Below are 16,285 nucleotides of genomic sequence, written 5' to 3' on the forward strand. Positions count from 1 at the left end.
GCGCTGACCGGGCCCAATCCACTTCTTGTATTTGAACAAGCTTTATCATTGTTGGCGTTAACTTTCAACTTCAACCCGGTCTCACACAACTAGATGTCCGCGGTTGGTGATTTGATCTTTTAAACGTTACATATCACTTAAAACTTTAAAAATTCATACTCCAGCTCTACTGATTGGTTTATTGTCATTTTTGTGTCAAATAATTTATTAAAATTTACTTATTTTTTCTCAATTGGCTTGTGTGCTGCATAAATACTTTACATAGTGCCTCTAATTTAAGCCTGCCTGCTTTTTTGTGCCAAGCTACCAGGGTTAAGCATAGGTTAATTTAGTGACTTTTTGTCATTCACCCTGCTCACACACCAGTCAACCAACAGCCCAATTTCTCACCCTCTATTTCGCCCTGGTGGAACATTGTGCATGAGAAAATGATACTAAAATTTGCATTTCCCATATAATTTTAAAAAAATCCTCTGTCAAAATATGTTTTCTCTGTGGAGAACCCTCAGGAAATAGGGGGATGTTATCTCTTCTTTCCCATTTGGAAAGGAAGAATTTTTTGCCTTTCGCATTTCCACAGCACAGATTGTTTGTGACTAATCAAGATACCCCATCACTGTTCAAAATCCTAAACATATGATTAAGGAAAATCCACCATAATTGTACATTTTCTATGTTCATAAGTGCAATTTGAAAAAACGAAAGTCCACAAATCCTGCTTCTTTGAATAGTGACATAGCATTATTTTCTCACAAATTGATTTTATTGTTACCTCACACACCACAACAAATTTGGATGTTGGTATCCTACAATTATACATGCTACATGTTTGTTTTCAGAGAGTATTTTGATGTTGCAATTACTGGAAAATCTTGACTGTAGGGACTGTGACCTAATGGTAGAGATATTAGGCTTCTTTTCCCTGAGGTACCCGGCTATAAAGGAATTTTTGTTATGTGGTCACCCAGAACTTCATTATATATATCATAAGGAAAAAAATGAAGTAGAGGTACTCATCTGGAACCTGAGAATGTGCATGTGAAGCTTTGATAGATATTCTGCCTGGTGCGGGAACGGTTTGCTTTCTGTTCCTCCCCTCTAGGTCAGCTAGAATTTGGTTAATGGTTCAGCTGGGCATCCCCATGTTATCTTGAAGCCTGTGGTCTCAAAACCCTTACTTCTGCAAGGAGTCTTGGACCTACTGGAGCAAGTTGATGGATCTGGAACAAGAGGGTCACCCTGTTTACATCTCTAAAGTATGTCATAACCTGATTGTCTTATGTTTAGCGACATTTAGTAGCCGAAGTACTAACCATGCTTTCATTTTACAGTCAAATACAATAAGTACATTTTATATGGGCCCGACCTTCACTGTAGCTTTCAATGATCCCTCATTGGAGGTTACATTTGTTTGTTCAGGGCACAACAATTTTGTGTTGAGTGTAGCACGGTTCCATTCATCTTTCCTCTCAAAATGATATTGATTGTAATAAAAAAAATATTGGTGCTAATACAAAAAAAATAAATGGGGCAAATTTGTTATGAATCCTGAATTTAGGAAAATGGGGGTAAATGACCAGGAATCTCACTAGAACAACCTTTCCCAATGCTCTGAGACAATTCATGCATGGGCATACAGTTGGCACTTAGGACAATACATCAAACACACAAATGGTGATGGGAGGAAAGCTTGCATTAAGTCTAATTATTGGCAATAACTCTGACCTGGACATGTCTAGTGCTCTCAGTGCCACTGGAGCCAAGTAACATCTGACTAAAGAGCCCAAATCAGGGCAAAATTGGTCTGGGGTTGTTTGTGTTTCAGTTCAGGGAGGACCTTGCCTGGCAGTTCGGCTGCTGGGCTGTTCTTGTTGGAGCCGGGTCGAAACTGACTTGCATATGGCTAGGTCCAATCTGAGGTGGTATGACGGGCAAAAGAAGGATGGGTTGGAATGCTACCCTGAACAATTGCTAGTGGTTAGACCTACTGCAAGCATTCCCCACCAATATGTGTGTGTTAAATCAACAAATACTGATGTTAGGTCAAAACCTATGGCCCCAGGGCTTTCATGTCAGTGCATCTGTCAGGAATAGTCTAGGAAGACTATAACACTTGTATAACCAAGCCCACTCTTATGCTCTTCAGACTCCACCCTTCTACACAGGGCAGGTGGGTCTGCTTCCAGGTAGGACTGGCAAGGAAAATTTGCATTTCACAAAGTGGCAAATTATTTATAGACATTTTGTCCTCATCTCTATGGATTTTCCATGTTAAACTTGACAAGTTAAAAAAAAAAACATTACTGCACGTCATGTGTAATCAGACTATCTTTCTGAATGGTGTTAAAGAGTACTTGCTAGATTAGGGGTCTCCAACCTGTTCTATAATAAGGGCTACTTCTGATCAAGAAAAATCATCTTGAGCTACTAACACATTTTGTCACTGTACACTATTGACCACATCTATTAATAATGCACTAGCAACCACCTATTCATTTCAGTCCGAGTTACCAGCAGAAATGTCCAGAAAAGCGCTATCAATGCCTCCACATGACTAATGAAATGACACCTGAAGCAGCAAGCACCCTCTGGCAAAAGAACATAACCGAAACAATAAATCTCCCCAACTCAGCTTGAATTACCATTTAAACACCAGTTTTAGATATGTTTTGGAAAAACAATCATTTTGACTCTATATGCATATCAGTTTGTGAAAATATTTTTTCCAGAAAGTACCTTTTCCATTTCGAGCAAACACACAATTTTCTAAATGTATGTTTCATGAAAGAAGCATAATTTTTACCTTCAAAATACAAAGTTTTAATTTTTAGTGAACATGGGGTCCCAAAACATCAGCGTGTCATTTTCAACATGTTGTCACATGTACAAATGCTTTACATGAACAGAATCTTTACAAGTCCAGTCTTTATGATCACATGCCACAGATACTCACCATAATACCAAGGGTGTGTATAGTATGCCAATAATGATTACCAATATATCAGTGGCATCACAGTGCCAATGCTGGACACCATAACGGCTACGATGCTTCAATCATGGCTGTTATTATGACAGTGAAGGCTACAATTATGCCAAGGGCAGCAAAAAAGTCATGCTCACAATTTAGCAGTGATTGCTGTCAGGATGCACAACTAGATCAAGAATACTTAAAATATATCAAGAATGAAAATTATTACGTGAGGGCCACTACTATGTCAGCCATGGACATAATTGTGGCAGATATTAACCTGGTGTTATGGGAAAACATACACTTTTGGTAGTCTTTTACACCAGGCCTGGCTTCCAGGGAGTAACACTATTTATCAGAGAATTCAAAACACAAAGGCAGAGACTCATAAATGTGCACACATGAATGGCCACAACAGGATGCATGCCAGTCAGCCTCAGAAGTAGATCTCAACTCTGGATCCAGCCCCTGTTTTCTTCAGCTCCTGGTCTGATCGGGACTCCAACTAAGGACATTTTCTCTCTCGCTCCTTCTGGACCACATTAAGGGGACTCTCCTCTGGCTCCATCTGTGGCTACTGCTGCCACTCTTCTTTCCTGGGCCATTCCACACATACAGTGTGAATGGTAGAGTGGAGCCTATAACATTTCCAAATGCCTTGTGACTATTCTAGATTTACAGTGGATACATATGTTCATGTTGCTTGCCCTGTATCCAACACATTGTGTGTTTGAGTCTTAGCATAGGCCCTTTCATTGGTTTGGCTGGCTGCCGGACACTCTACAGGCTTGAGATCAGCAGTGCTGTCTTCTCTAATGTGCATAAACTCCCTGAAGGCTGAGCTTCACTTTTGAGAGCTACCTCATAGTTGTTGGTGAGCTACCAGTGGCTTCCGAGCTACTCGTTGGATCCCCATATGCTAGATAGATAATGCAGACATTGCAGTGCATACTTTGATACAGAGGGGTCCATGAAATCCAACTTACATTTACAAACAAAGTGAAAATTGGTGTTATCTTTGGTTATTAACTTTTGATTTGTTTTGTGCTGTATGTAAGGATTGCTTGACAGGTATTTGACTACATCGAGCTTTCTTAATATAAAAACCCAGGACGCATATTGGGTTTCTCATATGTCAATCATTCAAGAAATCAGTAGATTTGTAGAGGCTACTTGTCACCCATGAGGGTACCCAGGTGCTGGGAGGGTCCAGTTGATCAGCTGAATAGCCAGGTCTTCAGGGATTTTCAGAACTCTGGGGGAAATGGGGAGGTCCATAGATGAAAGGGTAGCCCGTTCTATGTCTTTGCTACTAGTTAGAAGAAGGAGCAACGTTCGCATCTGCGATGTCAGAGGTAGTGGGTGAGGGTTAGAGGAAGTGTCACAGAGCGAGGGTGTCTGGTGGGCTGATGAAAGTTCAGACGGTTGTTCAAATAGGCAGGTCTGGAATTGTGTAGGGTCTTGTATGTGTTGGACATAGCCCTTTTTGCTGGGTTAGCCCCAGACTTTATGCCTTCTAACTCCTATTTGTTTTACCTGTTTCTTTGGCTTTAGGACTCTAGGCACCTTACCACTGCTAACCAGTGCTAAAGTGCAAGTGCTCTAAATTGTATTGGTGATTGGTTTATCCATAATTTGCAAATTTGATTTACTAGTAAATCCCTAGTATGGTGCACCATGTGTGCCAAGGACCTGCAAATCAAATGCTCCAGGTGGGCCTTCAGCACTGACTGTGCCACCCATACGAGTAGCCCTGCAAACATGCCTCAGGCCTGCCACTGCAGTGTCTGTGTGTGCAATTTTAAGTTGCCATTTCACCTGGCAAGTGGGTGCCCTTCCCTTTTACTACATGTATGTCACCCCAAAGGTAGGCCAAAGGCAGCACCATAGGCAGGGCGCAATGTCTTTAAAAGGTACTGGTGTTTTTACATGTCCTGATAGTGAAAAACCGCTAAATTTGATTTTCAATATTGCAAGGACTATTGCTCCCATAGGGTAACATGGGGTTTGCCTTGAAATATCTTTTAAGTGTAATTTCTCATTGGGAGTAGATAGACATGAGGAGTTTGGGGTCTCTGAACTCACAATTTAAAAAATGCATCTTTTGGTAAAGTTGGTTTCTAAATTGTAAGTTTGAAAATGCCACTTTTAGAAAGTGGGCATTTTCTTGCTTAACCATTCTGTCCCTCTGCCTGTCGGTGGAATACACGTCTGGGTCAGGATGAGAGTTGCGCTGTTTGTGACTTCACTCTAGACAGTTACACAAAGGGAGCAGAGGTGTGCCCTGCATATCCAGATGGGTCTTCGTGAGCTAGAGTGGTGAAAGGAGCTGACACTTGCACCTAAATAGGGCTGTGCCTATCCTTACACAAAGCCGTCCCTAACTGCCTGGAGTGTGTCTGGGGCCAGGGTGGGAAAGGAAGGATCTTGTCCACTACACAGACTTCCCTTTGATGTTTCCCTACTTCAAAGACAAAAATGGATATAAGTGCTGGACCTTTGACCCCACAAAGTTAGAATCAAAGTTAGAATTCTTCTGGACTGAGGACATTCTGCCAGGAAGAAGTGCTAGATGCTGTAGGATGGACTGCCATTCTGCCTGTTGCTTTGCTGTGCTGGCCTGCTGCTTGCTGCTTGCTGCTTCTGTCCTGGGAGTGAAGGGACTGGACTCTGCTTTCTACATACTACTTCTTAAGGTTCTCCAAGGGATTGGACTGAGCTTGCCTTCTGTAAAGAATTCTCAGGAAGATCAAAGACTTCATCTGCCTGTACATAGGCTATCTTGCTGAAAGTCCTGACTTGCTAAGTTGTGCCAAATCCAGTTCCTGGGCCCTTGGTGCAACCAAGAAGAAACCAAGCACATCGACTCCAGAGTGACTTCAGAACTGGGACCACTGACTGAATCCACTGCCTGCACCTGGATGCATGGTCCCCGCTGAGTGCAACAACAGCAACCTGCAACATAGGCCCAACGCCGCTACAGTGTCTCTAAAGTCCAGCCACAGTGTGAGTCCTGAGTGCTGTGTCCCAAACATCTGGGATACCTGACTCCGCCGCAGCACCTATGGCCCTGTAGTCTGATGGTGAAACCACAAAGTGACACCTCACATCTTGACTTGCTGGTTTCATCGACCCCGCCGGGACGTAAGGAACCAATGCCTTATCACTGACGCTGCATCACCTCCCCTGCAACTGTAAGGAACCACAGCTCACCTCCCCTGCCTAGCAGTAAGAAACCAACGCCTCACCTCCCTGGTAGCAGTAAGCAACTGACGCTTCACCGGCTCCAGCGATGCCTCACCTCCCCAACTCTGTGTAACATCTTTGTTTCCTCATCGTTTTCCAAGGTACTGTACCTGGGCTCCATGAGACTCCATAACTAGCTCATACGCCCTTGAGAAAGGTGTCGAACCATTGGAAACAACTCTGTTAGGATGCCGTGATAGCCCAAGTTGGAGCTATTGTGTTTCTAAGTGCAATACTAAGATTTAATCTTTACCTGTCTATGTTGCCTTTCAGCTGTTTTTCTCTTGTTTTACTCAGATAAATATTGGCTATTCTTTTAAACTGGTGTGGAGTGCTTTTGTAGTGTTTTCACTGTTCACTGAGTGCTTGAGCTAAGCCACCAAGGGGGTGAGCAGGGGATATCTTAGCCGTGCGGCTCCTTTGCCCTGACTAGAGTGAGGGTTACTACTTGGACAGTGCTAACTAGAGAATCCATTTCTAACAGTATGCATGGGTCAGGAGATTGAACTGGCACCTTTTTTGTACAGGGAGCCTTTCAAGTTCCCTGCAGTAAGGGTAATGTGGGTTCATCTAGGAGATCCAGGATGAGTCTGGCTGCAGCGTGCTGTATGATCTGTAGTGAGAGGAGGGGGTGAGCTGTGATCCGCGCATTTAGAGAGTTGCCATAGTTCAGTCGGCTGGAGATGAGGGCCTGGGTGAGGATACATCTGGAGCTTTGTGGTAGTCATTTGAATACCTTACGAAGCATGCAGAGGATGAAGAAGCAGGAGGGGGAGACTAGTTGCCGTGAGTCATCATTGTTAGCTTGTTGTCCAGAATGATGACTAACTTCTAGGCATGGTCAGTGGGAATAGGAATAGGTATGAGTTCTGAGGTCCACCAGGATACATCCCAAGGAGAGCTTTTGTTTCTGAAAATCAGTACCCCTGTCTTATCCATGTTGAGCTTCAGGCAGTTGTCCTTCATCCAGCTGGTGGCATCTGTCATACAGTTGTGGAAGTTGGTCTTGGTGTGGGTGGTGTCTTTGGAGAGGGGGGGATAAGTGGTGTGTCGTTGGCATACAATATGACGTTGAGTCCATGGGTTTTGGCGTTGCTGGACAGACGTGTCATATAAGTGTTGAAGAGGGTGAAGCTGAGCGAGGATCCCTGTGGCACTCTATAGATGACTTCCTTGGGTTTGGAGATGAGGGGGAGGCAGACCTTTTGCTTTCTTCTGGTGAGGAAAGAGGCAATCTATCTGAGAGCAGCTTGTTGGATGCCTTTGTTGTGCAGCCTTGTGATGAGTTGGTGGGAGATCATCTAGAAGGCTCCCAAAAGGACTAGGAGGATTAGAGTCACAGTCTCTCCACAGTCGAGTAGGGCTTAGATCTCATCATTGGCTACAATGAGGCCTTTCTCGTTGCTGTGATGGCTGCAGAATATGGATTGGGAGGAGTTGAGTAGGAAGTTCTGTTCCAGATGTGAGGGAAGTTGTTGGTTGGTGGCTTTTTCTAAAACTTTAGCTGGGAACGGGAGCAGGGAGATCAGTTGATGGTTGTTGAGTTCTCTGGGATCTGTAATGGTGACTTTAGTAGGGGATTGACTTCTGCATGTTTCCTTTCCCCTGGGAAGGCGTCCATGGCAATTAAGGTGCTGAACAAGGATGTGAGTACATGGCTGATTCTGTCTTTGCCTAGGGTGAAGATGTGGTGAGTGCCTGGTCAATTTGGGCCACTGAGTGGACTGGGTTTATGATAGAGGCACCGTCCTGTGGGATAAGCTGTCTCCATTCGGTTAGTCAGATGTCTGTGGTAGTACAGGGTTGTTATGTTGCTTGAAGAAGTTGGTGGCCTTGGGCTGGGGTTGAAAGGTTCTGTAGAAGTTGGTGATCTTGTTGTGCAGACGTTTGCAAGGCTGTTCCTGTGAGGGGATAATGTTGTATTTTGCAGCTGAAAGACTGGAGAATTCTTTGGCAATGCTGAAGAGTTCTTTGCTGATATTGGAGCTTGATTTGATGTGTGAGACTAAGGTCTTTTTCTTTGATTCCCTCAACTGTTTGTGGTAGAGGTTGAGGGTTGTCTTGAAGGTGGTTTGTTGGTTATGTCTATGCTGGTGCACCTTTTCCTTTCCAGTTGTTAATAATGTTTTTTAGCTGTTCTGAGGTGTTCCGTTTGCCAGCTAGCCTATTTGGTTGATCTTCTGTGGGTGTTGCTGCCAATAGATGATCTAATTGTTGAAGTTTCTGATGTTCTGGTCTAGGTTGTTGGAGGAGATGGGGTGGGTGGTGTTGAAGGCGTTGATCCATGTGTCCTTTGAGACTTTGCTCCAGCTGAGGTACACTGGGGGCAGAGGTCTGTGAGCTGGTCATATTGAAGTGGACAATGGAGTGGTCAGTCCAGGTGAGTTCTGAGGAGTGGCTGTACGTGATGCAGTCGCTGGAGGTAAAAATGGGGTCTAGTGTGTGGGCTGTGATGTGCCTGGGGTTGTGGACAAGTTGGGCAAGTCTAATTTTGTTCATGCTGTTAAGGTTATTGATGGTGTTGATGTCATTGTGGTCATCGAGATGGAAATTGCAGTTCCCAAGGAAAATGTAGCTGTTGGAGTCTATGGTGAGGGGGCGGTGAAGTTGGTGATGAAGATGCAAAAGGCTGGGCGTGGTCCTGGCAGACTGTTGGCAAGGGTGCCACTGATGGTGGTTTTGCTGTCTGTTTGGAGTCAGAAGTTTTGGTCTTCCATGGCTGGGATGATTGTGTCATTACGGTGGTGCATTGGATGGATTTCTTGTGTATGATGGCGATTCCTCCAGCAGGCTTGTTGATACGATGAATAATCTTGTATCCTTCAGGTATTGCAGTAGCGGTGTCAGGTGTGGAAGTAATGCTGAGCTAGGTTTCAGTGAAGAAGAGGCTTTGGGTGTGAGGATAGAGATGAGGTCCCAAGTTTCTTTGGTGTGTTTGCATAGTGAGTGTATGTTGAGAAGGGCGGATGCAAGTTGGTGTTTTTGTTCAGGTGGTGCCTGTGGTGTGTTTGGAGTGGCGCTGGTCGATGGGCTGGTGTATGTGCTGTGGCTGGTTAAGTGGCAGAGGGTGCAGGTGAAAGGTTCTACCGTGGCTTGTGGGTCCCTGCAGTGACAGTTTGTTGTGGTGTCCTTGGTATAGGGTGTTGAGCTCGGTGATGGTGTATCTGCGGGGTGCAGGAGTGCCAGGGGCATGCCGCTGGGTGTGGTCCAAGCGTGGATGAGCGCAGACAGGCTTACGTTTGGCGTGCCAGCTGTACGCACCCTGCATGCGTCCGCTGCTTGTTCATTCTGAGGCCTGCATAAAGTAGATCCTGGGATGGGTGGGGCTTCTGTTGGCGGGGAAAACGATTAGTGCGAAAATCCAGGCAGAGGCAGTGTCACTGGATCAGGATGGAACAAGCAGGAACTGGAGGCCATAGGCAAGCAGCAGGCTAAGTTTCCTGGTGCCTACTGATGCAGTCATGCTGCGGCCTGCATTAAGTAGTCCCTGGAGTTGGTGGGGCTTCTATTGGAGGGAAAAATTGTGAGTCAGGAACTGGATACCTCAGGCAAGTGGCAGGCAAGGTGCTAAGTTGCTTGCTAACCTGTTTTCTTTTTTTACAGGTAAGAACCATTAAAAGAATATTCAAACTTTTGAAAATTCAAGTCTGCTGATTTATCAGTAGATGTACGCAAGCAACAGATGTAAAACTTTAATTTCATAAGCTCCTTTGAGTCCACCACCTTCCCGGAGAGCTGGAAACACGCCCAGATCAGCGCTCTCCTCAAAACACCCAAGGCAGACCCAAAGGACCTGAAGACCTTCCGACCTATCTCCCTGCTCCCCTTCCTGGCAAAAGTCATCGAGAAGGCTGTCAACAGACAACTAACCTGCTTCCTTGAGGTGAGCCGCACCCTGGACCCTTCCCAATCCGTATTCTGCAGCAACCACAGCACCGAAACCGCCCTCATCGCTGCCACCGACGACATCAGAACCATACTGGACAGTGGCGAAACCGCGGCCCTCATACTCCTGGACCTCTCGGCCACGTTTGACACCGTCTGCAACCACACCCTGTGCTCAAGCCTCAGCAATGAACTGGGTCACCTCCTTTCTCACCAGCAGAACCCAGAGAGTCTGCCTCCCCTCATTCTGCTCAGAGGCCATCAAAATGATATGCGGCGTACCCCCGGGGTTCGTCCCTCAGCCTGACCCCCTTCAACGTCTACATGGCCCCGCTCACTAACATCGCCGGATCCCACATCCTCAACATTATCTCATACGCCGAAGACACCCAGCTGATCCTCTCCCTCACCAAGGACTCCGCAAAGACCTACCTCCACAAAGGAATGAAGGCCATTGCCGAATGGATGAAGAGCAGCTGCCTCAAACTCAATTCCAACAAGATGGAAGTCCTTTTCTTTCGCTTCACCCCTCCGCATGGGATGACTCCGGGTGGCCTACCACTCTTGTAACCACTCTGAGTCCCACCAACCACGCACGCAACCCAGGATTCATCAAGGACCCCTCACTATCCATGACCCAGCGAGTCAATGCCATCTCCTCCTCCTGCTTCAACACCCTCCACATGCTCCGGAAGATCTACAAATGGATACCGACCGAAACCAGAAGAACAGTCACCCAAGCCCTCGTAAGCAGCAAGCTGGACTACGGCAATGCCCTCTATGCAGGGACCACGACCAAACTCCAGAAGAGGCTGCAATGCATCCAGAATGCCTCTGCACGCCTCATCCTGGACATCTCCCGCCACTGCCACAACACAGACTACCTGAAAAACCTACACTGGCTCCCAGTCAACAAGAGAATCACCTTCAAACTCCTCACCCACGCTCACAATGCACAGCACAACACCGGACCAGAATACCTTAACAGACGACTCTCCTTCTACACCCCGACCCGGCATCCCTGCTCAGCCAACCTCGCTCTCGCAACTGTCCAGCACGTATGCAGAACTACAAAGGGCGGTAGATCATTCTCGCACCTCGCTGCCAAAACATGGAACACTCTTACCACCCACCTGCGCCAGACCAAAGACCTCCTTACCTTCAGGAAACTTCTCAAGACCTGGATGTTCGAGCAGTAGCAGCACCTCATCTCCCCCTTCTCCCACCCTCCCAACTCAGCGCCTTGAGCCCCCTCACGGGTGAGTAGTGCGCTTTACAAATTCCTGATTGATTGATAAGCACCAAGTCGCATGAACAAGTAGTTGCCCATCCATTGCACTGGCTATCCTTAATTTCGTAGTTTATCTTTTGAAGGAAGTGAACAACACAACATACCATTTCCTTAAAGTAATGTTGTGCTCATACTGGGGAACATTTTCAGTTATTTAGGGGTAATTCAGGCAAGAGGAGATGTATCTTTAAATTAACATACAGCACAGTCGATAAATTAAAATACTTTAACTGGGTTCAAATTATTTGTTTATTGACAGCATTGTATTTGCAAAATCATCTCTCTGTGCTCCTCCTCGACCCTCTCCTCTATCTCTTCCTCCATATGTTTCTTAAACAGTGCGGTCCATGTGGAGTAAACTTACCTTACTGTTGAAAACGTATTCTACTTTATAGTGGATCAATTAAAATTGAGCATATTTCTGAACATGTCAATTACCTTTTGTTCTCTGCAGTCAACTACCATTCATTTGGCTTGGCTACAAGGGTGGGTATTCCCCTCATTTGAAATGTATTTCAATAGTCACTCTAATATTGTTTATGGGAATGATTTAATTTGCCTAGTCTGCCACTTCTTTTAAGATACTTGGGTAAAGAATCTGCATTCTGACCTTCTCACGTTGCACAGCTTTGTGAAATACTTTACAAGGAAGCCCACACCAAAAGGGTGCAAATGATTTTGCTACTGTTGTTAAAGCATGGCCCAATTGACAAAAGCATCCTGTCACGTTTATCTTCTGGTGGTGACATAGAGCACAACAAAGAAAAAGACTGTATAAATTGGGTTCAAAACTATTTGTGCACGTTAATCCTCATTTTAGACAACAAACTCAAAATCAGGTGCCAGAAAGCAGAGAACAGCCAGAGTACCAGTATTATTTTGCAGGGTGGTTTTGTATCGAACTATTAATGAGAGATCATACCTCCTATTCCAAGTGTGCACAGATTTCTCATTCCACTAATGCAAGGGTTTGGGCCTGATTTATAGGGGCTTATGCATCGCTGGTGCGCCACCTTTCCCATCCAAAAAGTGACGCACCGGCGGTGCAAGGGGCTTGTAAGTAAGCCCCATGGTTTGGTGGAGAACTCCGCCGACCTCACGTGGATACGGGCGGACCTTCAGTGACAGCGGGGAAGACTACCCCGTCTCCACTGCCAACATATACCGCAGAGGGCCCGAGAGAGCCCGACACTCATGTTACCTATAGGTCATTTCAACTGAAATCACTTTTAATGATTAACAAGGCAGGTCTGTGGTAATGAAAAACATAAGGCTCCAGGAATTGCTTGTGGGTAGATTTACTAAGGTTTGCGCGGGCCCTCATTTGGTGTAACAACATTTTTCTCTGCGCAAGCGTCCCTATGTACTTTATACAGGACTGGCGCCAGGAAAGGGCAGTGTGGGCAGCTGCCCAGGGCCCTGCACCTGATCATGACTAGGGGCCCTCACACCTCATGTTAGAAAACTTCAAAGTTACGGGGCTAAGGGAGCAGCAACTGATTCAGTGCTGCGAGGCCCAAAGGAGCCCCCCATCCCTGGGCCTATCATCCATAGACTGAAAGGGCATCAGAAATCTAATTGCTGCATCAGCATGATAACAGCGATTAGATGGAACCTTAGGTGTGAAGTGAGCCCTGCCCTTGCCTAAATGAAAAGCAAAGTGTCTGGCAGGGCTCACAACAAAAGAAATAAAAATGTCCCATTAGCTAGGATAGAGGGAAAGGAGTTGGGGGTCAACAAAATATATATATATATATATTTTTTTTAAACCACACACACACTTCTTTAACACACAGGAGTGTTTTACCATGGTACATGGGAATATATCACCGAATTGAGATATATTTAGTAAAAGTGAGAGTTTTTTAACATGAACTTAGAAACACTGAAGGCCCTGTCGGATGGTGATAGTATTAGTGAACTAAGAGCAGGGCCACAGGAATTATGTGGCAAAATGTGTCAAATTAGATGGCTGGGTTTACTAATTTATGAAGCAAGAAAAGGCACACTATGGGGAAAATTGTGGCACATTTAGTGATAGTATTACCTCATTATTATGTCATTTATCCAAATACAGCAAGAAGCAATGTAAAGGTGATCAGTTAACCTTTTGGAAGGGCTTTCTGATGAGCACATGTGTTGCTGTGTTTTTAGTAGTGTTTGATATATTTGAGCTAGAAACAAAAGTATTTGTGTTATTAAAAAACCCTAAAGATGATGGAACAGATGGCTTATGCTGCAAATGCGACAAATCCATAATTATGTGGAAAACGCAGCAACTGTAAAAGAGAATAGTACCAGTGGCACTGACTAACTGGCATGTCAGGGTTAATGTGTACCCTGTATGTGAGCCACATTCTTATTAAGCATGCAGCAAATGAAGTGTTGTCGAGCACATACCCTGACTGCACATATTTGAATGTGTTCTGAAGTCTGATAATGAATACAATAGAGGTTGGTGAAATAAAGCATTTACCTTGGATCCCACAATTTTGTCAAGCAAGGAAGCCAGGATTCATCCTTTATTTTCCAGTTTCACACTGTGCAAATCAGCCACTACATGGGCAACGTTTTATGGCATTAAAGCACAACGTTTCTTCTTTAATTCTTGGAGGCTGAGACTAGAGTCTGGGTGACAGGCATTGTCCACAATGTATTTTTGGCAGTTGTACATAGCAAAAACTTTAGTAATGGACATAAGAACATTTCACAACGGACACAGACTACAGTAATATTTTTCCAGCACAGAAAATTGTCTGGATTCACAGAAAGCTGAGCTGTAACATGAATTCAAGCCTTGCCCCATTTATTGCAGGTTGGGCAGCTGTAGGCACTAGGCCACATTACCTCCTGTGAAAGCTTTGCTCATTTTGGGCCGAATTACAAGAGCACCTTGAACTGAGCAGAGTCAGGCTTCTGGCTCGAGTTTTCACCTGTAATAGCATGCAAAAGAGAGTAATGTTAGGAGTGGCAGAATCTATGCAAAAATGTTTAAAAAAAATATTTGGAGAGTGTGAGAGTGGAAGGGGAGAGATAGATGCAGAGAAGCAAACAGCTGAAATAAGGTAAGAGGCTAAGGGAGAAGAGTGGTAAAGAGCAGCAAATGGAGAGAATATGTGGATGTAAGAGGGGCGGAACAGGTGAGGGAAAAGGGAGCAATTGATGTAAAGGGGGCAGAACCAGCAAAAAAGTTGAGGGAAGAGAAGGTGAGAGGTTGGATGTGAGAAAAAAGAGTAGAGCATTGGGGGAAAAGTTGGATGCAAGAGTGGCAGAATTAAAGAGAGAATGTAAGATGCTTGTGGAGAAATACAGAAACAGGATATAATGGAGGGATGAATTGGATATAAGAGGGGGCTGAAGCAGCAAGATTAGGTAAGAGGCTAGGTAAGAGATGAGTTGTAAAGTGGACCATCGAGGGGTGAGGTGGATGTAGGTGGGAAGAATCAGCAAAAAAGTAAGAAGGTGGAGAAGAGGTAAAAAAATCTCTTTATTTTCCCGTAAAAAAGTGTAAAGAAGTTTTTGTTTTGAGAGGCATGTGTTATCCTTCACAAAAGGTTGTGATCTTGAACAATCCTCAATGTGTCAAAGCTCACTCCAAGACGTGATAACGTTATTGAAACTCAAATATGTATGTCATATCATTCATCCTAGATTAGTACCTTATCTAGCCCAACTATGTCTTTTAAAAATGACTGATTTAGAGCAGTTAGCATTAGAATGAAATAACAGAAAATGTGTCCTGTGTCTAATAGTCGCCCAGTACCAAACAAACCTCTTACAATATCTCTGTGTGCATAGTGTCCTGCAAAGTGATAATGGACAGCTGTCAATCTCTAAGACCTTAGTGCTCTGGGGCCCAAAGAAGGGGCTAGATTCAAGTAGGAAAGGCAGAGAATCCACAGTTGACTGATGGGCTATGACCAGGCCACTTTGTGAGATGTATTTATTACTGTGGACAAACTCCTTGCTTGGGCTGGCTTGGCCGCTTGTGCACAACCCAAAAGGATGTAACAGCCTTAAGGTTGGTGTGCACAGTCAGTCTGACTGTGGTTACAAAGACACATGGCTCATTGTCATGTACGGAATGACAATGGGCTGGTCTGGGCAAATACAGTATGATTTGCGCCTCTTCCCACAACAAATAATCCCAAACCTCAAGGAGTGGCAGCGAGGCCAGAGAAGTGACTGCTTATCAGGAACACAGTCAGAATTAGCTTCCTGTGGGAGGAGAGGGGAAGAAGGAGCAGTGTACAGGAGATGGGGCTGTGTGGGAGCTGTGTGGGAGGAGAGCAGCTGAGAAGCAATGGGGCATTCCATGAAGTACATCATTTCACATGGAGTGATCTTCCAAACTCTGAGCCTATGCAAGTAGGTAGCTAGTAGGTTCAGGAAGAGAGATCTGTCATTGGAGACTGGAAGGCAAAATGTGTTTGGTTAGGTACTTGGAGAGTGACTTGATTGACTTGTGGATAATGGAAATGGTATGGATTCGATTCTCTCTTTCACCGAGACCCCATGGATTTACCTGAGGTCAGGCACAATTTTGTTAATGCTTCTAAGGCTAAATTTGAGTCGAGTGATATAGTTCTGTCCCTTTGGATTTGGCAAGGGTCTTTTCAGATATTAAGGACATGTGGCTTAATGCTTTTTAAACTGTAAGTCTCTGGAATTACTTTAGCATTAGTCTGCAAGTCACACATTACCTCCCCCAACCTACCTATTCCACATCACTACATTTCCTTCCCATTTAGCTGTAACCTGTATAAAGTCTATATTAGTGGGCCCTTTTTTGTTTTTTTGCTTTAATGTACCACTTTAGTGACTGGCTCCCACTATAGCTTTGGCAGTCTTTTTGTCCTAGGGCACAAACTGTTTTCCCTTTAAGCCGCCCATGA

At 44.8% G+C, this 16,285-nt stretch overlaps 1 protein-coding gene across 1 annotated transcript in view; it reads left to right on the plus strand.

Annotated features, from left to right (window-relative positions):
* The window catches only part of TGM5 (transglutaminase 5), a 219,939-nt gene that overhangs the window by 112,867 nt on the left and 90,787 nt on the right, over positions 1-16,285 (plus strand). The window lies entirely within an intron of this gene.

The sequence above is a fragment of the Pleurodeles waltl genome, chromosome 7 (genome assembly GCF_031143425.1).
Source record: "Pleurodeles waltl isolate 20211129_DDA chromosome 7, aPleWal1.hap1.20221129, whole genome shotgun sequence".
Lineage (NCBI taxonomy): Eukaryota > Metazoa > Chordata > Amphibia > Caudata > Salamandridae > Pleurodeles > Pleurodeles waltl.